Genomic DNA, 24,037 nt, shown 5'->3' on the forward strand with positions numbered 1-24,037 from the left:
TCATCATTCCCACAGTGCAGATGGAGAGATTCTGGACAAGACTTGTTCTATAAGTTGCGACGGATCACCTGCTAGGAGAGTAAGGCAGGATTTGAATGCAGGTGGCTTGGCTTTAGCATCTCTTTTCTAAGACTTGGCACCAAGATCTTGTTATTGGGGCATAGTCTCTAAAAAGAAATTGTCAAAAATTTCAAAAACAGCATATTTTCCTTTAAAACAACCAGCTTGCTAAAGCCATTGCTTGGCCAATGCTGGGTCCACTTCCCACCTTGCGAGCGGCTCAAAGTAACATTCCCAGTGGGGGACCAGTTCTGGAAACTATGAAAATCTTTCCATTGAGGCCCCAGGAAGTCTTGCTCTGGGAAGAGGGACACACTCAAATACACTCTGACCTATAAAGACAGAAGGATCTTAACCCTGGATTTGGATCAGGCACTTGTCCTAAGAAAAGATAACATCAGGACAAGGCATGGTGGCACACAACTTTAATTCCAGCACTGGAGAGGCAGAGGTAGGAGGATCGCGGTGAGTTCAAGGTCAGCCTGGGACTACAGACTGAGTTGTAGGTCAGCCTGGGTTAGAGTGAGACCCTACCTTGAACACACACACACACACACACACACACACAAATAACATAATTGAAAGACACTGAAATTTTCAAAGAGAATATCCAATACTCATATGAAAGTTACCAGTCAGTGCACAGGAGGAAACAACCACAAGGCCAAGTGAAGAACCAAACACAGGAGCCCATCAGGTGGTTTAGTCACTGAAATGGCCAGAGGAGGACTTTGCAACAACTATTAGCAATACGGTAAACATAAATGAACAGCTGGAGTGTTTTATCAGAGAAGCTGAAGTTATAAAATAAGACTCAGACGAATAGTTTCCAAAGGAAACTTAAACACATTGAAAAATATAATAGCTTTAGACAAAGAAGAACCTGGTTGGTTGAAAATATCCAAGTTGAGGCTCAAAATAAAAGATTTTAAAAATAGAAAAGAGCATTGTAGACCATAAGATTGTGCGAAGAGATTAAAAGCGTATGCAATTAAAATTCTAAAGAAGAGAGGAAAGAGTATATCTCAGAAGCATGAAAGGAAGAGGTGTTAACTGGGGTTTTTCAAGATGATGATCTGCATCATTTCACAGATTCATGAAATCGCAGCATGATGATAATGAGAAATTATGCACTTCACCACATTTGTCGTCAACATGCCACCAACTAAAGGCAGGGGGAGATTTTTCAATGGAGACGGAGGAAAAAACAAACAAACATTTCTTTCCAAGACGGTAACTTAACAGCTGACTCCTCAATCAGACAATGGAACTAGAAGGAAATGGAAGGATGGTGAGTAAAGTGCTGAGAGAAAGCAGCTGCCAATCTACAGCTCCAGGCACATCAGAAATGTACTACAAGGCCTGGGAAGATGGGTACAGTGTTTGCCACACAAGTATGAGGACCTGAGTTCAGACCTCCAGCATGTCACATCAAAGCTGGGTGGGAAGGTGTTCACCTGTAATCCCCATGTTGAGGAGCTGGAGACAGGAGGACTCCCCTCAGGCTTGCTGGCTAGCTAGTCCAGCTGAATTGATGAATTCCAGGTTCAGTGAGAGACCATGTCTCAAATAAAGAGGTGGGGTGCAATCAAGAAAGACACCTGACATCGACCATTGTCCTCCACACACAACCACACATGCGCATGCACATCCATGCCTACACACAAAGACATACATATGCACATCCATACACAAAAATATGTTAAAAGTGAATATGGCGAAGATGCATTTAAAAAAATATTTCACTCATTTATTGGAGAGAAAGGGGGCATAGATAGAGGGAGAGAACGGGTACTCCAGGATCTACAGCCACTTGCAAATGAATTCCAAACAGCTGCACCACCTTGTGCATCTGGCTTACATGGGTACTGGGGAATCAAATCTGGGTCATTAGACTCTGCAGGCAACCATGTCTTCAGCCCAAAGATACATTTTTAGAGAAGCAAAAATGAGAGACTTGGGGCTGGAGAGATGGCTTAGTGGTTAAGGCATTTGCCTGCAAAGCCAAAGGACCTCGGTTTGATTCCCCAGGACCCATGTAAGCCAGATGCACAAGGTGGCACATGTGTTTGGAGTTCGTTTGGAGTGGCTGGAGGCCCTGGTATGCCCATTCTCTCTCTCTCTGCCTCTTTCCCTCTGTTGCACTCTCAAATAAATAAATAAAATTTAAAAAAAAATGAAGAGACTTTACTAGCAGGTAGCCTGCACTAAAATAAACACCAGAACAATTTTTCAGACAGAAAAGAAATTATTTTAATTTTTAAAATATTTATTTATTTATTATTTATTTATTTTTATGTGTCTGTATGCATATCATGGTGGTTTGGATTAGGTGTCCCTCATAGATTTATGTGTTTTTGAATGCTTGGTTCCCAGCTGATAGCAATTTGGGAGGTGGAGCCTTGCTGGAGGAGGTGTGTTGTTGGAGGCAGGTATAGGTGTGTTATAGCCAGTTCCTCTTTTCTAGAATTTGGCTCACATTCCTGCTTCTGTTGTCCACCTGATGTTGGCAAGGAGGTGACATCCAGCCTCTGCTTGTGCCATGCTTTCCTCTGCTCTCATGGAGGTACCCCTCGAGACTGTAAGTCGAAGTAAATGCGTTCCTTCCACTGGCTGCTTTCGGTCAGGTGATTTGTCACAGCAACAAGAAGGTAACTACAGTACAAGTGCATATATGTTTTCATGTGTGCGTGTGGATGTGTGCATGTGGAAGTCACAGGAGAACTTTCACGTTCTGGCCTTTCCACCTTCACTCGAGGCAGGATTTCTGTCTGTTCCACTCTGCTCTCGACTTTCATTTTGCTGTGTTTGCTGAGAGCTTCTGGGAGATGCTTTTGTTTCTCCACGAGAGCACTGGAAGTGCAGGAGCCTGCCGTGGCTTCCGACTTTTAACGTATGATCTGAGGATTCAACTCAGGTGCTCAGGCTTGCGTGGCAAGTGTTTTTTTCACCCACTGAGCCTTCTCCCAGGCCCTGAGAAATGACTGCACGTGAAAGCGCAGACGTGCTGGAAAAGGATGGAGAGGGGTGCAGAGAGTGGATCCGTGGGTAAATTTAATGAGTGCTCAGAACAGGCCACGACTATACGCAGAATTAAGTTACAAGACAGAGAAGACGCCAACATCCAAAAAAGACTGTCAAAGGGTCTTCCAGAGCTCTACGCATGCTCGTTATCTGGGAAGTAGTGACGCTGAATGCAGGCAGGCCCTCACGAATGGAGGGTAGATAGATGCTGCCCATCCCACTGTGGTACCGAAAGAGTAACGGAGCAGTTGAACAATTAACTGAAAGTTTCCACTGAGGATAACAAAAATAGTTGATAATATAAAATAAAGGACAAAAGGACAGAGGAAGTTGACAAAAATAGAAAGCATACCGCAGCCAAATAGACGTAAATTCTGTGAATTATTACATTATGTAAGCAGGAGGGGGCAGGTCTTCCTTTCCTCCATGGGGGGGGGCATGTGGGTCTGGGCCTCATGCTCTGCAAAGCTTTTCCAAGGTTGTGCTCATGAATCACCCAGGGAGCTGGGCAACGTTTCACTCCCTGGGCCTGACATCAGTAGGAGTGGGGCTGGAAATTGCTCTTTTCAAACCAAATTTTGGTGTTTGTGTATATATGTGACTGTGTGTGTGCGCTCACACACGTGTGTGAGCGATGGCATATGTGCCACAGCATGCATGTGGAATGTAAAAGGAAAACGTTCAGGTGTTGGTCCTCACCTCCTACCTTGTTTTGAGGCAGATTCGCTCATTCTCATTGTTCGCTGCTGAGCTCAGGCTGGTTAGTTCTCCATGGCTTTCCAGCTTTTACGTGGGATCTGAGGATCTGAGTCATTGAGCCATCTTCTCAGTCGCAGAAAGCTGCTCTTTAAATAGGCCTAGGCACTCTTGGAGAAACATCAACCCCCGGGGTAGAATGGGAAAGGACAGGGCCTAGGAATATATAGTTAACATATGTTTAGTTGTCAGAGCTCCAAGCTTAGCAAGGGGCAGTTGTAAGTTCACAAACCAATGCAAAGAAGCTATTGAATGTCCCCTGCCCTCTAGTCATCCTGATGGGGGTCCTGGATGTCCTCCTGGACAGATTTTGGCAACTGGAGAGCAGGCAAGCTGGGGTCAGGGCTCTGTGGCCAGGCAGGAATCCATCCACACACTCGTGTGTTTATTTAATTCAAGCAAAGAAAGTTACAGGCGGGGCTGAGCGCAGAGGGGGAAGGAGCCGATTGGGTGGATCTTCAAGGCTCCCGCTTACTTGGGACATTTGGCTTCTGAGGTCTGTCCCAGGCCAAGGCCTGCTGGACCCAGAATGCCAATGGCGAGCGGGCTGCCCCGGGGTGAGGGGGGTGTACTGTGGATTTACAAGCTGACAGCTGTGGGTGAGTCTTGGCTCCAGGCTGCTGGAGGGTTCTTGCCCTCAGCAGTGAAGGGTAAACAGGGATTGTTTCCAAGGTGGGAGGGATGTACAGGCCTGTGGGTGTTGCAGGGTCCTGCTGTGACAGCTGAGAGACCGGCTTCAAGATCCCCAGAACTGCTTTGGTAGGGTCACCTCAGGCTAGAGAACCTCAAGCGAGGGGCCTGCCACATGCTGCACAGTAGACAGGACCAGGGCTCTGAGCTACCACGGAGAGCCTGCGGGGCGTGGAGGGCCATCGGGGAAGCTCTCGGCATAGTGACCCCGGGTCTCAGGTCCCATCCAGGGAAGCGCCAGGAAAACAAGCCAGGCCAGGCTAACGTTGCTTAACTCTACCCAAGGAAGAAATAGTAGCGGGATAGAGGTGACTGCCTCATCTTTGCCTGTTTTGGAGTTTTACAGCTAATTTTTGTGACACGGCTAACAGATGGATGTTCTTTCTGGGCCCCCATAGTGCTTAAAATAATTAATTTTGGAAAGATGCAGTGCCAGGAGCACCATCATGAATTCATAAAGATCCAGAGGACGAGAGAGCTCTAGAAGCTCCAGAGAGCAGGACTGGGCTCACGTTAGGGCCGGGGCTGAGGGTGCAACCCTGGAAGCCGGAAGTGAGCAGAACCTTACACTTTTTAGTAGAACGCAGAGCAGCCGGCAGGGTGGCAGAGACAACTCCTTGGGGCCCCCCTTTTTCAGGGAGCTGTAGGTGGAAAAGTGCTTCCAGATGAGGGATGAACAGAGAAGGGTCACGCTGTGGGATCCCCGACTCGGGATGTGGAGAACCCAGGATGGCGGTGGAGCGCGTGGGGAATGACTGGACCAGGGCCCTGAAGCGGAGCTGGGTGCATCCCTGCCCCGAGGGTGTTGCCAAGGAGGATGTAGAATTATCCTGTACCTGGGAGGGGGTCACCTTGAGAGACAGGACGAGAGTTTAGATACAGCTACACGGAAAATGAGGGAAGTAGAAGATCAGGGTCGTTACTCTTTTTTTTTTTTTTTTTTTTTTTTTTTTTTTTTAAATAGAAAATAACCCCCAAGCAACCAAGAGTTTGAAAAAGGTGATTACATTTTACCTCTTGCTCTCAACTGTGAGTCCTGTTGACACCTGGCAGGGAAATGCAGCATAGTTCTCCCACCCTCAGCTTTGTGAGGAATAATTTACCAATAAAGATGAACAGTGGGAGGCTTGATGAATACCTGCGTACCAAGAGATGCTGACCCTGACCAAGGGGATGAAAGCGTCCATTTCCAGCTTCCTTTAGAACACAAGACGTGCCATCCTGAGCGGCTGACGTGGGAACTGAGAGCCCTGGAGCCTCTCTTGGCTCCTGGGCCGGCAATGACTCAGGAAGAGAGCGCTGGATGCTCACAGCCATGCCAAGCTTCCACTGAATTAGTTGCCTCTGGGTTCTTGTCTTATGAATGTCAACAAATAAAGCCCATATTCCAGAGGATGAAGTTTAGAAAGATTTCATTACAGAGACTGTAGAGTTTAAGAGAAGGAAGGGATGCAGAACTTTTGCCCAAGAGCAGCTGAGAGGGGATTCCAAGTAATGGAACAGACCCCTTGGACACCCAGCCTGGGCTCTTTCGTGGGAGTTCACTGGATGGGGATTGTTGTAAGTCGCCTTCTCCTTGCTGGGACAAAGCACCTGACCAAAAGCAGCTGCTGGGAGAAAAGTAGTTTATTTTGACTTACAGCCCCACGGAGAAACTTCATGAGGGCAGGGATAAACGTGGCATGAGCAGAGGCCGGACGTCACCTCTGCACAGCAGGTGGACAACAGCAGCCGGACAGTGAGCCAAGCTCTGGCAAGGGGGAGCTGGCGATAATACCCATCAGGCTCCACCTCCCAAATTGCCACCAGCGGGGCACCAAACATCCAGAACATACGAATTAATGGGGGACACCTAATTCACACCGCCATAGGGGTGAACTGGTCAGTCTGGCCCCAGACGTCAGGAGTCAAGGTACCAACAGATTTTCAGGACAAGGGAGTAAGTAATCCCTTTACATCCCTGTTTCTTCTAACAAAGAAAAAGATTAAGACCAGAGCCTCCTGTTCACATCCTCGGGTGAGGTTTTAGGGGAAAAGAAATCCGGAGGAAAACCATATTCTCTCTTACAAGCTCAAGGTCATTTCTCAATTCCGTTTTCAGGGCTGGGTGGGGGGCTGTTGACACCAGTCTCACTGTGGCCACCACGCACATCTACAGTTTGTTCATTCATCACTGATTTGTTTTTTTTTTTTTTTTTTTTTTACTGTTGTGACCACCTTCCCATCTTTAAGTACTCCCCCCCACCCCCGCCAGCATTTCTTATGTACACGAATGCTTGCTGTGACTCTGCCAGGGTGGTGGGCGCCAGGGAACATGCAGAAGAAAGGCTGGTCTGAGAACTAAATCCTTCTACTGGGTTTTCATTGCAGGAAGGCAGGAGGTAGTGAGCTAGAAAAATGAGCATGTAGGAACATAATCCTATTACTTAGAAATACAGAGTTTAAAATTCAGAGGAACATGAAAATTGCTGAAATTGTTGTTTCTGGAGGATGGAAATCAGTGGGGGGGGTGAGACAAGAAGCAATGGTGTTTTATTAACATCTGTATAAATCCTACAGCTCTGAATGGCTCCGATAAATATTATAATTAAATAATAAAAGAATATATTTCTGGTGTTTGATTTTCTATATAAATAAAGATATACAATACCATTTTCCTAACTGCTTTTCTCACTCAGGGATTTTTTTTTTTAAACATTCACGTTGATCTGTATAGCTTTGAACTTTTATTTACCACAAAGTGTTCTTTTGTGATCTCCCTGCTGGAACTGTTTGCTCGTTGACAAGGCTAAGTGAGCCTTTTTGCATCTGTGCACATATATGTGCATGTGTACGTGCATGTGTGGTGTGGGTGTATGTGTGTGCCTGTGTATGTATGAATGCATGTGTGCACATGTATGTGGCGTAAGCGTATATACATGTATACCTGTGTAGGGTGTATGTGTGCATGTGTGTGCGCATGAATCTGCCTGTGTGTGTACATGCACATGTATGTGTGAATGCATGTGGGCATGTGTGTGTTGTGTGCACTTGTTTGTGCATATGTGTGGGTGTGTGTGTGGGTGTTTTTCTAAGGTTGATAAGATTCTTATTGTCAAATCAGAGAGATCCACACCCTACTTTAACCGGATAATGCTAACTTGCCAAGCGCTTTTGCGAATCAATAAAACGTCAACAAAATCTGTTGTAAGAAAATCTGGCTCCAGGGCTGGGGAGACGGCCCAGTGAGTAAGATTGCTTGCTGCAAGCATAAGAGCCTGAGAGAGTTTGAAACCTCCAGGGTTCAGTTCCCCAGCACCCATATAAACAGCCAGGCAAGGCCATGCACGTTTGTAACCCCAACCCTATGCAAGGCAGAGAAGGGAAGAGTCACTGAGGCTTGTGAAATAAAAACAGAACGCAGCTGGGTGTTCAAAGACAAACTCCGTCTCAAAGAACTACACGGGTAGGAGATACAGGGACACTCAGTGCTCACCTCTGGCTTCTGTGTGCCAGCCCAGGTGTGAGCACCCCCACACCCATGCACACTCACAGCCAGCACACTACACGCGCAAGAAAAAAAACAAACAAAACCAAAACACTGATTCAAGATAGAATTTCTTTTTTTTTTTAACCTCCTGTCTTATGTTTTGTTGAGAATTTTAGGGATGGTTGCACCCACACCATATGTCAACTCAGCCTCTCTCTACCTCCCTTTGTTTCCTCCACAAACATGGCCTGATTCTGTTTTTGTTTTCCCCTGCTTGGCCGTGACACCAGCTACATGCTTATGAGGGGTGCAGACGTGTCCTTGAGAACGCAGAGCTGGGAAGGAGGCATGAAAGAGATGGATAAAAAAACAAGACAAAGAGACTGGGCAGGGAACTGACCACTGCAGGGCGGCATGTGTGAGAAACCCTTTGGCTCATGTGGAGCATACCACTCCGTCCTCCCCTCAGCTCAGTCCAGAATTCTCTCAGACGGATCAGCCCTGTGTCCCTTCTACTCCAGCTTGGCAACAAACCCGGTGGGCTCTCCCTTGAAATCATGCCAGGATCTACCTACTTCTCCATGTGGCACTGACTGCCCCCTCTCCAATCTGATTCTTGCTGGTGACTCCTTGTCCCTTTCTGGCTAGTAAGAGCCCATCTCTTCCCCACGGGCCCCCCAGACAGTGTGCCATGTACCCCATGCCTCACCTGTCCCCAACCCAGAGCAAAGAACCCATGGCGCTATAAGGTCCCGTGAGGATGTCACCTGACATCTCTCCCACCTTCGCTGGAGACAGGATCTCCCCTGACCCCAGCATCAGGACAGTGAGGCTCCAGCACTGAACTTTCTTTACAGCAGCCCAAGTGACCGCAGAAGAGCTGTCCATTTTGGTCACCACATCGTGGACATTGTTATTCTGCAAGGGGGAGTGTGCAGAGATTGGTGGTTTGTTTGGGGTGTCGCGCTGAGCTGTTTAAGCCACAACTTTACACAAGTGATAGAGGCTAGCCCAACTGGCTAGCTTCCCAGACATGAGGGGACCCAGTGACATAAGCTGTCTGTCCTCTTGTCACCCTCCAGGGGGTGGCGGGGAGTAGGACATAGTCTCAGTGGAACTGCCCTCTTCCAGGCATGTCCAGCAAGTGCCAGAGAGAACTGCTCTGAGGTGCCTGGATTTAGCTGGTCGGGAGCAGAGACCCAGTCCCACTTGTAAGGAGGGTTGGTTGGCTTCCCCAGGACAAAGGGGGTGGGGGGAACTCCTTGGACATTGGCTAGAAACAGGAATCTTATTTGGTTCTCAGGCATTAACCTTGGAGAGGACTAAAAAACAAAGAGACAGAAAGCTGAGAACTTTCCAGGCTCCATATTGCCCGTTCACGTACCCAGTCCGCTTATTGTTTCTTGGCATTCTTTCCATGTGAGGGAACATTTTGCACTGAGCACAGTTCACTTAAAGCAACATAACCATTTCAAAGTAATTCGAATAATATGCAAATGTACTCATTAAAAATCAAAACAATATAGCGTAAAAGCGTGGTATTTTTCTACTGTTCTATTTCTTACTCATTTGTAAACATATAATCTTTAATATTTTATTTATTTATTTCCAAGGAGAGAGAGAGAGCTAGGGATGAAGAGAGGGCGGAGGGAGAATGGGTACACCAGGACGTCTAGCTGCTGCTGCTGCTGCAAAAACAACTCTGGACCCGAGTGCCACTTTATTAATCCGACTTCACATGTGTATTGGGGAATTGAATCCAAGTTATTAGGCTTTACAGGCAAGTGCCTTAACCTTTGAGCCATGTCTCCAGCTCCACAAACTGTATTTTTGCAACTGAATGTATTTTTGTAACCAAATGCAATGGGTTTGTATCTTGGTGAGGTCAAAACACAAACAAGCCCATCCAAGCAATTCAGCGGAGAAAGGTTTATTACCTGCAGCAGGGGAGGCGAGCCTGGCCTTATCTCCAGAGCAATGTCTTCCCCGGACCCCGGAAGCATGAGATCTGATCCGGGCAGCTGATGCATATTCACATGGGGGTCGGCCTCACTCCTAAGCATGCTCAGTTCAGCAGCGTATCCTTGAGCCTGGCTGGTTTCAGCTCACCGTTTAAGAAGGAGGGATAGTAGACACGTTTTGGGACATGCCTAATTCAAGTTCATGGAGCACACGCTTAGAAGGTTAAAACGGTGGACGGAAATGCCTCCGGGCATGCTTTCGGTGTTAGCTGACAATAAAGGAAAGGACACTTCAAAGGTCCATTGATCTAGGGGTTTACTTCGAAAGGTACTTGCCTTATTAAGAGGCTAGCCCTGTGATTTCCGTATGTTATTCTTCTTGACCAAATTCTATACATGCAGCTGCAGAAATATTGCTAGGTAACTATACATATATGCAAGATATGCATACACGTAAGTATTGCCCTTGACCTGTTCTGTTCACATAATAGATTCTTAGATATAATTCCCTGAAGTACAGGTTTTTTTTTAATTTTTTTTTCTTTTTTCTTTTTTTTAATTTGAGAGCGACAGACACAGAGAGAAAGACAGATAGAGGGAGAGAGAGAGAATGGGCGCGCCAGGGCTTCCAGCCTCTGCAAATGAACTCCAGACGCGTGCGCCCCCTTGTGCATCTGGCTAACGTGGGACCTGGGGAACCGAGCCTCGAACCGGGGTCCTTAGGCTTCACAGGCAAGCGCTTAACCACTAAGCCATCTCACCAGCCCATGAAGTACAGTTTTATCTACCTCTTTTTTTTTTTTTTTTTGAGGTAGGGTTTCATTATAGCTCAGGCTGACCTGGATTTCACTCTGTAGTCTCAGGGTCCCCTCGAATTCATGGCGATCCTCCTACCTTTGCCTCCCAAGTGCTGGAATTAAAGGCGTGCGCCACCACGCCTGGCTTGATCTACCTTAATACCTTTTTTTTTTGTTCTGGTGTGTGTGTGTGTGTTGCATGTGTGCATGTTTTTGTATGTGTATGGGTGTACATGGGTGTGCATGCATGTGAGATGAATGTTAAAATGATATAAGATGTAATAATAATTAAATATTAATTAAGGAAAGCAATTTTTTTCTTTTGAGAGAGAGAGAAAGAGAGAATAGACACGCCAGGGCCTCCAGCCACTGTGAACAAACTCCAGATGCATGCGCCCCCTTGCGTCACTGTGTGTCTGGCTTATGTGGTCCCTGAGGAATTGAGCCTGGGTCCTTTGGCTTTGCAGGCAAGTGCCCTAACCACTGAGCCGTCTCTCCAGCCCCAAAGCATGGATTTTATCTTCTCTCTGTGTACTTCTGCTAGCAAAAGTCTGCTGGCGGGCATGTGGTGGGTGACAGCCCCCTCCCCGGAGTTTCCCCTTCTACTTTTCACAGAAGCTTCCTCTTTTTGTCTGTCTCAGGCAGAGATTTTTTTTTTTACATTTTTTCCCCTCTGTTCCAAAAGAAGCCCATTTCTTGTAAAACTATCTGGGTTTTGAGCCAATTAACATGTTCTTTCTCTCTCTCTCTCTCTCTCTTTTTTTTTTTTTTTTTTGGTTTTCTAAGGTAGGGTCTCACTCTAGCTCAGGCTGACCTGGAATTCACTATGGAGTCTCAGGGAGGCTTTAAACTCTCGGCAATCCTCCTACCTCTGCCTCCCGAGTGCTGGTATTAAAGGTGTGCGCCACCACGCCCGGCTCATGTTCTCTTCACTAAAATTTACAACCAAGTATAAAAATATTATGAACTTCCTCGATTTGAGTTTCAGAATTTAGACTTGTGTTCTGTGAACCACGCCTTAGCTTAAATAAATAACCCCTTCTTCCTGAACATTATTTGTGTCTTGCCTTCTCTTTCCTGCAACAGGATGTTTTCCTCAATCACTCTCTACCATACTTTTTGAGAGATCATTTCACAGTGACCTTGGAGCTCACTGACGAGGCTGGACTAGCTGCCATCAAGCCCTAGGGATCCTCCTGCCTCTGCCTCTTCAGGACTGGGATTATAGGAGCATGCTGTTGTGCCCGGCTTTTACATGGGCGCTGGGGGCCCACAGTCAGGTCCTCATGCTTATGCCGACTCCCTACCTTTTGCTTTAAATGATGCATAACAGCTCACATGGACGAGTCATGCTTGACTTGACCATCCTGTTGCAGATATCTGGATATTTTCTGTTTACTTAGGAATTCATTTTCAGTCCCTCCACTAACTCTTTTTGTTATATTACTGCAGATGACATGCATTAGTTACTTTTACATAGCTGTGACTCAAATACTCAACAGAAACAACTTCATCTCAGCTCATGGTTTCAGAGGTGCTGGTCCTTATTCCTTGGCTCTGTTGATTCCATGAGAAGCCAGGGAGACAGAACATTATGATGCTAGGGGTGTGTGGAAGAGGAGCCTGTTAAGCCAAGAGAGAAGAAGGGGTTAAAGACCAGGCATAACCTTCAAAGATTGTCTCCAGTGACTCACTTCCTCCAGCTAGACCTGCCTCCCAAAATTTCTATGACCTCTCACAATAGTAACCCATTATAGTAATGGTAACCAGCTGGGGACCAAGTGCTTGCCGCAGGAGTCTACAGCAGACATTTCATATTCAAACCGTAACAAAACATCTTTACATTTATTCATTTACTTGTGCTTAAGTATGTGTATGCAGTTCATGTGTGGAGTTCTGAGAACGACTAGACAACTTCTGGGTATTTGCCCTCTCCATCTACCTCTGGTGAGTCAAGGTCACTGCTGCTGTTTTTGCTGCTGCATGAACCATCTAGCCTGTGAGCTTCCAGATTCTCCTGGCTCCCCTTCCTATTGCCATAGGCACATTGGGATCACAGACATGTGCCACTTTGCACTGGCCTTCATGTGGGTGCTGGGGAACTGAACTTGGGCTCCAGGCTTGCAAGCACCTTTAACTACTGAGTCATCTTCCTAGTCCCAACATCTTTACGTTAAACAAATTACTTTTATTTGAGAAAAAGAGCGAAAGAGGTAGAGAGAGAATGAGTGCACCAGGCATTCAGCTGCTGCAAACAAACTCCAGATGCATGACTACCTTGTGCATTTGGCTTACGTGCATCCTGGAGAATTGAACCTGGATCCTTTGGCTTTAGATGCAGGCGTCCTAACCACTAAGAAACCTCTCTAGCCATTCTTTACTTTTTTGTGTGTTTGTTTTTTCAAGGTAGGGTCTCACTCTAGTTCGGGCTGACTTGGAATTCACTATGTAGTCTCAGGGTGGCCTCGAACTCTCAGAGGCAGAGATCCTCCTACCTCTGCCTCCCAAGTGCTGGGATTAAAGGCATGTGCCACCACACCCGGCCCCATCTTTACATTTTAAAGGACATCCTTTGCTCGGCTAACGTTTTGAAATTTAACGTACTCAATTGTGAGAGAAATACTCCCTTAAATAGTTGAATTAAAAGCAAAAGGTGGGGGCTGGAGCAGTTAAGGTGCTTATCTGCAAAGCCCAATGACCAGAGTTCAATTCCCCAGTACCCACCTAAAGCCAGACACACAAGGTGGTGCATGCATCTGGAGTTTGCTTGCAGTGGCTAGAGGCCCTGGCATTCATTCTCTCTCTCTCTGCCAGATGTGGCGATACATGCCTTTAATTCCAGGTCACCCTGGGCTAGAGGGAGACCCTACCTCAAAAAAAGAAAAAAAATTGCAAAAGGTGGGCTGGAGAGATGGCTGAATGCACTTGCTGTGTGTTGCAGTCAGGTTCTCATTGCTGGCGGAGATTACCCAACTAAGAGCAGCTTTTGAAAAAAAAAAAAAAGGGTTTATTTTGGCTTATAGACTTGAGGGGAAGCTCCCTTGATGTCAGGGAGAAAACAATTGCATGAGCAGAGGGTGGACATCACCCCTTACCCAACATAAAGTGGAAAAGAAGAACAGGAGAATATGCCAAACACTGGCAAGGGAAAACTGGCTATAACACCCATAAGCCCACCCCCAATAATACACCACCTCCAGGAGGCGTTAATTCCCAAATCTCCCTCAGCTGGGAACCTAGCATTCAGAACACCTGAGTTTATGGGGGACACCTGAATCACACCCCCTCGGTGTGTAATCATGAAGACCTGAGTGTACTCGCCAGCATCGTGTACAGAACTGCCCCATCCAGCTTGTGTCCACTGCTCATCAAAATCGCGTCTGAGTCCTGGGGATTTGCCAGCTGATTAGCCAGACTGGGTCATATGCCCCTCCACCAGCCCCCACCTGGAGCTCACCCCATGAACTGTTGTGGGGGGGCACGAGTGTTTCCTTTCCATTGTCTGGGCACCAGGAGACCAGGAGATGTCAAGGAAGCCCCAGAGGGAGGTTCACAGAGGGAGAAGCCCTAAGCAGGTTGTAAATGTCACTGGGCTTGTCCAATTTCGAAGAGTGCTTCTAGCTCCCACACTTTGACTCCCACACTTTGACTCCCACACTTTGACTCCCACACTTTGACTGGCTTCCTCTACAGTCTATCAGCTAACAGCCAGGAGGGAGTCATGAGAGGGGTCCCCTGTGGGCTGCCTCCTTTCCTTTAACTCCACCCTGTCCTTCATTTGAGAGCGACAGACAGAGAGAGAAAGAGGCAGAGAGAGAGAGAATGGGTGCGCCAGGGCCTCCAGCCACTGCAAAGGAACTCCAGATGTGTGCACCCCCTTGTGCATCTGACTTACATGGGTCCTGGGGAATCGAGCCTCAAACTGGGGTCTGTAGGCTTTGCAGGCAAGCGCTTAACCGCTATGCCATCTCTCCAGCCCTTATTATTATTTTATTTTTTTTTTTTTTGAGTAAGAGTCTGAGGTAGCCTAGACTGGCCTCAAACTCCCTGTATAGCTGAGGGTGATCTTGAACGACTGATCCTCCTGCCTCAACCTCTGGAACGCTGGGACAACGGGTGCCCAGTGTGAGAGGATTGTCCTTGAGACAAGAATCCAGGAGCCTTGGCTTACACCAGCCCCGTGCAGGCTGAGTTGTGGGCTTGGTAAAGCCACAACTTTTAAGACCTCCTTGCTCCTCTCTGTCCACAGAGGCAGGCATCCTTGTGAGGGTGAGGAAGGCCTCTCATCATCTCTCAGACTATATTTTCTGCCCACATAATCCCACTTCCCTCTCCACACATAGCCATTAGAGGCTTCTGGGCACCCACAGCTGCCGACTACAGAGTCTGTCTGTATGATGCCCCCTGGCCAGATGGGGGGTTGTGTGTGGGGAGGCATGTAGGCCTGCATTAGCAGTCCATTGTTTGTTTCTAGAACAGACAAACTTTATGCTCCAAAATGACAGCATAGCCCCTGCCTGACCAATAGTACCAGCCATTAAAAATCTTGCAAAAATAAAAAGTTAAAAAGCCGGGTGTGGGGCTGGAGAGATGGCTTAGCGGTTAAGCGCTTGCCTGTGAAGCCTAAGGACCCCGGTTTGAGGCTCGGTTCCCCAGGACCCACGTTAGCCAGATGCACAAGGGGACGCACACGTCTAGAGTTCGTTTGCAGAGGCTGGAAGCCCTGGCGCGCCCATTCTCTCTCTCTCCCTCTATCTGTCTTTCTCTCTGTGTCTGTTGCTCTCAAGTAAATAAATAAATAAATAATTGAAAAAATATATATATAAAAAAAGCCGGGTGTGGTGGTGCACACCTTTAATCCCAGCACTGGGGAGGCAGAAGTAGGAGGATTGCCATGAGTTCGAGGCCACCCTGAGACTACATAGTGAATTCCAGGAGAGCCTGAGCTAGAGTGAAACCCTACCTCGAAAAACCAAAAAAAAAAAAAAAAAAAAAGAATCTTGCATGTCCACAGGCCTCTCCATGGTGGACTTCTTGGGTGCGGGGGAGGAGGGGAGAGGTGCAGAGGGAGCTGGCTTAGTTATAAACACAGGGAATGTGCACACAGGCCGGACAGAGGGGGGAGGGCAAGACTGGCCACCATTCACAGTCCTAGTGGTTTGTGGCTTGCCTTGACCCCCTGTTGGGGTCAGTACAGGGAGCAAAATGTAAAGTGACATTAGGCCTCTGAGACCAAAGCACACATGCAAAATCATTTTGGGGCTTTTTTTGGTGTGTGTGTGTGTAGACCCTTACAGGCCTGTTCATGACCATGGTAAACAAAAACTGAGGGGAGAGGGGAGAGCACAAAGGCCTCTGACTTTCCTTCTCAGTAAGAGGTTCTCTCCCTCCAAGGAACTCAAATTCACCACCTCAAGGTCAGCCACACACTGACTGCCTCATTTGATACAGGAGACAGGATGGGGCAGTGGGTGGTAGTTACCTGGATATTCATATTAAATGATGAATCATGGATTACTGAATGGCATTCTGTTTAAAGTCAGCCTCGTCAGAAGTTTTGAATGGAATTTTCTTTCACAGAAAGTTCATTTTAACACCTGGAAAAGGAAGCCACATTTATCTGATCTGACTGATTTTTTGTGTTCTTGCACGTGTGTGTACGCACGCATGCATGGCATGCACATGGAGGTCAGAGGACAACCTTGGAGTGTTGGGTCTCTCTTTCCAGCTTGTCTGAGACAGGGTTTTCTCTTGTTTGCCACTTGCAAGGGAATTTCGGGAATGTTCTAGCTCCACCACCCGCGTCCGTAACAGGCATACCTGCCATTTGGACTAGAACCTGGGTTGGCAGGTGACTTAAACTGCTGAGCCACCTTTTCTGTCCAGAAACCACCTTTTTACAGGATACATATTTTGTCCCCCAAATCTAATTTTTGGAAATATTCATTTACAGCAAAGCCACATAAAGAAGAGTGCTCTTTGAATACAGTTTGCTCCATAAAATATTGCAAATTCACTTATTTCCTCTTCCTGAAAAGTTACTGTCTTAACAACACCACTTGTTCTCCTACAGATCTGCAGTCTGTGGTGGTCTGATGCTGAGACCCATTTCCTGATGTTTTCTAGCTTCTGGAAGCCACTTGTTTACCGTGACTCATGGTCTCCTCCTCTGTCTGCCTCCATTCCTCATCCTCCCCAAAGACAGCCAGCAGCACCTCCTCTGTCTCTTCTCCCGTAGTCACACCTCCTTTTTGGACCTCCTTTCTCCTCGCATTAGGACATCCTTAGGCCCTTCTGAATCATCTACTTTGTATCTCAAAGTCCTCCTTGTAATCACACCTGTGAAGCCCCTTTAATTAGATAAAGCTCCCAAGTCATGGGTTCTGGGGGTTAGCAGGTGGGCAGCTTTAGCAGGAATAACATTTAGCCCACCACAGGAATTCTACCAATCAAAACCAAAACAAAACTAAGAAAAAAGCCAGGCTGGATCTGGGCTGCAGGAATAAACGGCCTTCCACAAGAAGGTGGTCTTTCCTCACAGCACGTCTGCTCAGACAGGCCAAGGCTCGGCTCCCTTTGGGGACACAGGTTGAGGTTGGGTCCTTCTTCACACTCCCATGGGAGCCCAGGCAGAGCAGAATGTGCCCCCCCCCCCAAAAAAAAAATCACGGCCTGGCTCTTAAACTTCTTCCTGGATGTGACACATGGGAAGTAGGCAAGGACCATCCCCAACCTCACTCAAAGGGATGCTGAGTGACTTCCGTGAGCCATCTCCACAGAGCACACAGGTGTCCAGGGAGCAGAGGGCTGCGTGGGAAGGTGTCACACAAGGCGTGTCCAGCAGCTCTGGGTGCTCTCTGCTCCTGTCCTGTGTGTGTCACAGACCCTCCTGTGGCCAGCAATACCCCTTATTCCTGCTGCCCCACCTTGTACCTGGGGGAGGACAGGGGAGACCTTGTCAAGGACCATGTTGCTGGAAATTGGGGAGCAGCTGATTTCAACTCATGTCCCTGCCCCCACGCCCAGCCCTTGATGGCAAGCACACACATGTCCTCTCCACCCAGGTCTCTCTGTCACTTTCAAAATAGCAGCAGGCTAAACGTGCCCGTTGCCCTCTGCTCCATCCGTTCTCCAGCTCCACGCACCGGTAAGCATCCCGTTACTGCGAATCTTGCTTTCCAATTATGCACTGTTCCGATGCAGCAGCTTCCTTGGCTGGGTCCCAGCTCCGGCTGACATTTGGTGCTGTGGATCTTGGCCTTGATTGACAGGCAGTGACTTCTCATGTCTGCCTCATCTTCTCCCGTGTTCAAGTGACCCCAGGACCAGACAGGCGTCTGGGGCCTAGGAGCTGTGGCGGCCTCTACGCAGATAAAGAGTACAAATTAGAAACAGTGCCCATCCCCGCTGGAGCTCGGCCTGTCTTCTTCAAAAAGTATAAAGCTTGAGAGGGTTTTTTTTTAAAAAAAAAAGATATTTTATTTTTATTTATTTTTTTACTTGACAGAGAAAGTTACAGAGAGAGAGAGAGAGAGAGAGAGAGAGCGCAAATGGGCATGCCAGGGCCTCCAGCCAGTACAAACTCCAGACGCGTATGCCGCCATGTGCATCTGGCTAACGTGTGTCCTGTGAAATTGAACCTGGGTCCTTTGGCTTTGTAGGCAAATGCCTTGACTGCTAAGCCATCCCTCCAGCTCAAGGGGGACCTTTTTTTTTTTTAAAAAAAAAAAGGGTGGGGGGCTGGAGAGATGGCTTAGCGGTTAAGCGCTTGCCTGTGAAGCCTAAGGACCCTGGTTCGAGGCTCAGTTCCCCAGGTCCCACATTAGCCAGATGCACAAGGGGGTGCACGCGTCTGGAGTTCGTTTGCAGAGGCTGGAAGCCCTGGCGTGCCCATTCTCTCTCTCTCTCCCTCTATCTGTCTTTCTCTCGGTGTCTGTCGCTCTCAAATAAATAAATAAAAAATTAAAAAAAAAAAGGGTGGGGGACTTCCTAGACATTGTGGGTTTTACATTTCTTTCTGTGAACACTTTAGGGTTCGTGTGCCCATTTTTACTTGGCATCCAAGTACTCTGCCTCATTTTGCAACTCATCCCTGAATTATTTACCCATGTCTCCTCTTAGGACCCAGTTATTGGGTGTATGTTACTTTTACCAGGCACTGTATTCTAAGCTCAAGATACCAAAGCTAGGGATATGAAAAGGAAACTCCTGACACTGTGGAGAAATCATTTAAAATCATGAGAGAATAGCAAGTATCAGGAGGCGACTAATGCTAAAACTGAAAGGGAAGCTGGGGGTGGGGAAGTTGGGGTCCAAGGAGGTTCCTCTGAGGACTCTGATCTGAAACAGAAACTGTGTTACACAAGACTGGAACTGTTCCATGTCGAGGCACCCACACGTGCCAAGCCCTTAGGGCAGGCCCACGCCTGGCATGCTTGTTCGGTATTGAATGATCGGTGTGGCCCCAACTCAGTGAAGGAAGGATATGGGTGAACACAGGCCACACCATGCAAAACCTGCTGCCTCTGAGGATCTGGTTTTCAGTCTGGCAAGGGCTGGGCAGGGCTCCCAGCAGTGAAGTGCGGCAGCGTCTCCCTCTGGGTAACCAACGCCGTAGCTGAAACCACACACATGTCTCCCTGGAGATTCTGCCAGCTGCTCTGTGGCTGGGCGCATGCTCAGGGTCCCGATTTTGGGCAACTATGTCTTCACTCCAGGCTGTGCTGTGGAAGAAGCCACCTCTTCATTCCCTGGGGCGATGGTGGGATCTGCTTCCTCATGGTCGCAGGGCAAGATCCCCTTGGCCTTGCTAACGGTCACTTTCAGGTCCTTGCCACATGGTTCCCACCAGAAGATGTCAGTTCCTTTAATGGCTCTCCTGATTTGGTCAAGCCCTCCCTCCTGCGATTAGGTCAAAGTCCAGCTGGTTAGCACCTAACCAGGGAGTGACACCCACTGCTTGCATGTCTGCACACGTTATGGGAGGAGGATGTATTCCCAGGGGTAAGGATCTCAGGACGCCTTAACATCTGGTCTGTGTCGGAGTGAGGGAGCCGATAGTTGGGTGGCTGGCCCTGTGGGGAGGAGCAGGGACCGGTGAGGAGAAGGTGTGATGGGGTTCTGACTGAGGAAGTAGCAGGGGAGGCCACGGCCGTGTTTGTAGTGGTTGTAAGTGGATGTGGGAATTGAGAAGGAAAACAAACCTTGGCACAGATCTCCAGGAGAGCTCCAGGCCGGTTGATCTAAGCATCTTGAAGGTCAGCTGTGGGCATTCATCAAACTGGTACGGAAGGGGACAGATTTCTAAAGAAATTATTCAGAGGCTGGAGAGAAGATGGCTCAGTGGTTAAGAGTGTAAATTTGCATAACCTGAGAGCCTGGGTTCGATTCCCCAGTACCCACGTTAATCCAGATGTCTGGAGTTTATTGCAACTCCAGTGCATTCATACTCTCTCTCTCTCTCCTTGCAAATAACACACACACACACACACACACACACACACACATGACATTATGTGTGTGTGTGTGTTAGTATAAATGTAACAATAAACTACTGGTGCAGGTGAAATTTGTTTTCTGCTCAGGATCCCAGACTATGAATTCTCCATGTTTTAAGAGAATAACACAAGAAAGAAAATGAAATCTACAACTTCATCAGCATCTTCTGTTCAGTTCCTGGGGGAAAAAATTGTAACAAAGAGAAATCAATGGCAATAATTTGTGGAAAAATTACAAACAGGCCGGGAATTGCTTGCTCTACCGGTTCTGACTTGAATTAGATGGAAGACGGATGAGTTGATGAGTTGAATCAGGTCTGTTAGGCAGAGGAAAGGATTACAGTGTCACATGGAGCCATAAAGGTGCAAAAATGGAGCAGAAACATCTGTTCTTCAGAAATTAGCTGCTAGCTACGAGCCTTTCTCATGTCGATGTTATCACTATGAAATCTGATATTATCCAGAAAGGGAAAACAGGGCCACTAACAGCCGGGTGACAAGCTGTCATGCACCTCATCAGATCTGCTGTCAGCTTGGCACGCAGCAAGCACCTCGGGAGGATGAGAGAATGCCACCTCAGCTCCTCCTCGTGGCGTGTTCTGGAATTCGTGCCAGTTTGCTCTGGTGACCGGGTGCGGGGGGCCTCTGGGAGTGGGCGGATCCTTGGCAACATGTTCCGAGTTCTTCCACAAAAGCAAACTCATGAAACTCATATGAACCTAGGAACAAGGGTGCACTCCCACGCCGTGGGGTGTTTCCCACCAGGCCAGTGGGCTCTTGTGGCGGCGTCACCTGTGTTTTCTGGTGTCCTTCCTCTCCGTGGGAAAACTGGGCCTTTGTTTTCAGTTCAGATAGCAAGGTCTCAAGAGTCATTTGAAGACCCACTCCACAGCATCAAGAACCGGTCTCATCCAGGATGAGCCCGGGCAGCGGCCTTTGGGGACGATGGAGGGGAGAGCTTCCTTCATCTTCCATTCCTCCATCTCTGCTCTCTTCTGGGCCAAAGGTGAGGCATTTCCATTTCTAAGCTCCTGGGCTAAGCAGGTGCCAGAAGAGAGACTGGAGGCAGAGAGCTTGTTGAGTGGCGGCTTGTCCCTGAGTCCTCAGTGCCTGCTGGGAGGGAGGTCACGTCCGGGGCTCTGCCTGGCCACTTGCCATTGCTAGATTTTTTCTGAACACAGACATGGCTGCAGAGCAAGTGACTTCACCAGCGTCCACTCAGTAGAGACGCGTGCTGCCTTTGTGGTCTTGATGTTTTTTATCTCTGAGTTCTGTAAACCACTCTTTAGCGTTTGTCCCAAGGCTAGCAGACTTCTGATGTGAGTGCAGCCGTCCCCGTGGCCACGCTTTCACCTCCCTCGTGAGCAGAAACCCCTTGAGCTGTCAACCTGTCGCTGAACCTCAGAGCTGTGTCTGCCTGGCTTCAGCAAAGAACGTCCATTGACAGGACGCTGGGTGACTTTGTAGAGAGGTGGCTTGTCACTTCATGTAATAAAGCAACTGATTCCAAGCGGGGGCTGGGGGAGGGAGTTGGAGAAAACCCTGCCTTGTACCTTTGGCCTCGTTCTAATGGTTGAAAGACAGCACACTGCACATTCCTCTTAGGCACAGCCAAGTTCAGACATCCAATTCAGTAGCCATCAGGATTCTTGAAGTGCGTGTCACACGGAAGGACCAGAGAGAAGACGAATCGCCCAGAATCCATTTGATCAAGGTTGTCAGGGCGGGGAAATGGCTCAGGATGTAGAGCTCTCGCCATACGAACATGAGGACCTGAGCTCAAGGTCCTGGAACCCATGTGAAGTGCCAGGCATGATGGTACCTGCTTGCCATCCTAGTGCAGAGGAGGCAGGCACAAGAGGATGCCAGGAGCTCACTGGCCAACTAGTCTAGCCTCATTTGTGAGCTTCTGGGCTGTGAGAGACTCTGTCTCAAAAAGAAGTGGGGGGCTGGACAGATGGCTTAGCAGTTAAGCCGTTAGCCTGTGAAGCCTGAGGACCCACGTTCTGCTCTCCAGATCCCATGTAAGTCAGAAACATAAAGGTGAGGCAAGTGTAAGGCCGCCTGTGCCCACTAGGTGGTGCAAGTGTCTGGAATTTGCTTGCAGTGGCTGAGGCCCTGGTGTGCCAATTCTCTCTCTTAAAAAAAAAAAACTTAAAATTTTAAAAAGTGGACAGTGTTCCTGAGAATACCTTAGATTGTCCTTTGCACACACATGTATACAGACACTCATACGTACACCCGCTCACAAAAATAACAGCAAAAGAAGTTTGTTGAGCCAAAGATGACCTGGTTTCAGTCACCTGTCACTGTAGCCCTGCAGTAGTTTCTGACTAGGACATGCCTACCCTGATGCTGTTTTTTGTGTTTTTTTTTTCAGCCTGGATCATAGATGACACTCCTGAATTTAGGATGCCTTCCTCCATCCCTCTACTGGTAGACTTCTAAATGGAAGCATGCTTCTTGTAACCCCCTCACTAGAGAGTGCGCCCTCCTGTGGTAGACCCGTGCACTCACTCTCATCAGTGCTGGAGTTTGAGCACCCGAGGCACTAACCCTCAGCAGCAGTAGTTCTGTATCTATTTATTATTTTTAGTTTTTTTGAGGTAGGGTCTCACTCTAGCTCAGGCTGACCTGGAATTCACTGTGGAGTCTCAGGGTGGCCTTGAACTCACGGCGATCCTCCTACCTCTGCCTCCCGTGCGCTGGGATTCAAAGGCGTGCGCCACCAAGCTTGGATAACAGTAGCTCTTTAAATACCCACTGAAAGAATAAAGATGGAGAAGACAAATAAGTTTTCCTAAAGGAGCCTCTGGCATATTTTATTTATTATGACATATTTTATTGCTCTGTGAAGAAAGCAACAAAGCAAAGATCAAGGGCAAAGACTTCCCCACCAAGGTCGTCATTTTCAGATGTCATAAAAGACATGGTTGAAGTCACCTGTGGCCTCTGAAGGTCACTCCTGGCAGGGTGGCTGTATGGTAAAGCAGAAGCTTGTCAGGGGCAGGATGGGGTTGTCCATCCCGACATAATGGACATGGTGCTGGAGAACACAGTGTTGTCACTGTGACCAAGAGTTCTCCTAGCTGGGACTTATCCACCTCTTGAAGAGCCATGCCACCGTCCCATCCCCGTGGTAAGGACTGTGGCTTCAGACACAGGGAGCAGACAGGAGGCTATCAGAAAACAGTAAACATAGAGTTGAAGAGAACCTCTTTCCCCCGTTGTTGGAGGTTTGACGATTGAGGATGCTCATATAGAACGGCAACAGAAGAGGCACACAGGACAGTGAATCCCAGTAACCCATGGGCACGTGGGAGCTCAGAGACCCTCTTCATAGAGCAGGGAGAAGTGGGGCTCTGGACAACATTAGAGGAAGGTAGCATGATTTTTAGGGAAGGTGATGGGTCCCAAGAACATACCACTGTAGGGGACAATGTTCCTTTGGTTTCTAGGTATGGGGCAGCTCCAGCCCTTTCTTCCTGTGATGCGTGTTGGCCTCCCTTGGTGTCCACCCGTCTTCCTCATTGCTGAGCTGTCTGCAGACAGGACTCGCATCCACCGGGCATCGTCAGGAGCGCAGCCTGGGGGAGGAAGCTCTGGAGAGCGCCCTGCCCTGCATCTGCAGCTCCCAGATACTCTCAGCCTGAAATCCAAGCACCCCATACTCAGGGGGTATCGTTTCCTTAGCTCTAACCCACCCACCTCCTGCCACAGTTGGCATGTTTCTGGAGGGATGGTGGGGGCACCAACCAGGGTCTTCTGTTTGCTGACAATGGA

Source organism: Jaculus jaculus, chromosome 8 (genome assembly GCF_020740685.1).
Source record: "Jaculus jaculus isolate mJacJac1 chromosome 8, mJacJac1.mat.Y.cur, whole genome shotgun sequence".
In the NCBI taxonomy this organism is placed as follows: Eukaryota; Metazoa; Chordata; class Mammalia; order Rodentia; family Dipodidae; genus Jaculus; species Jaculus jaculus.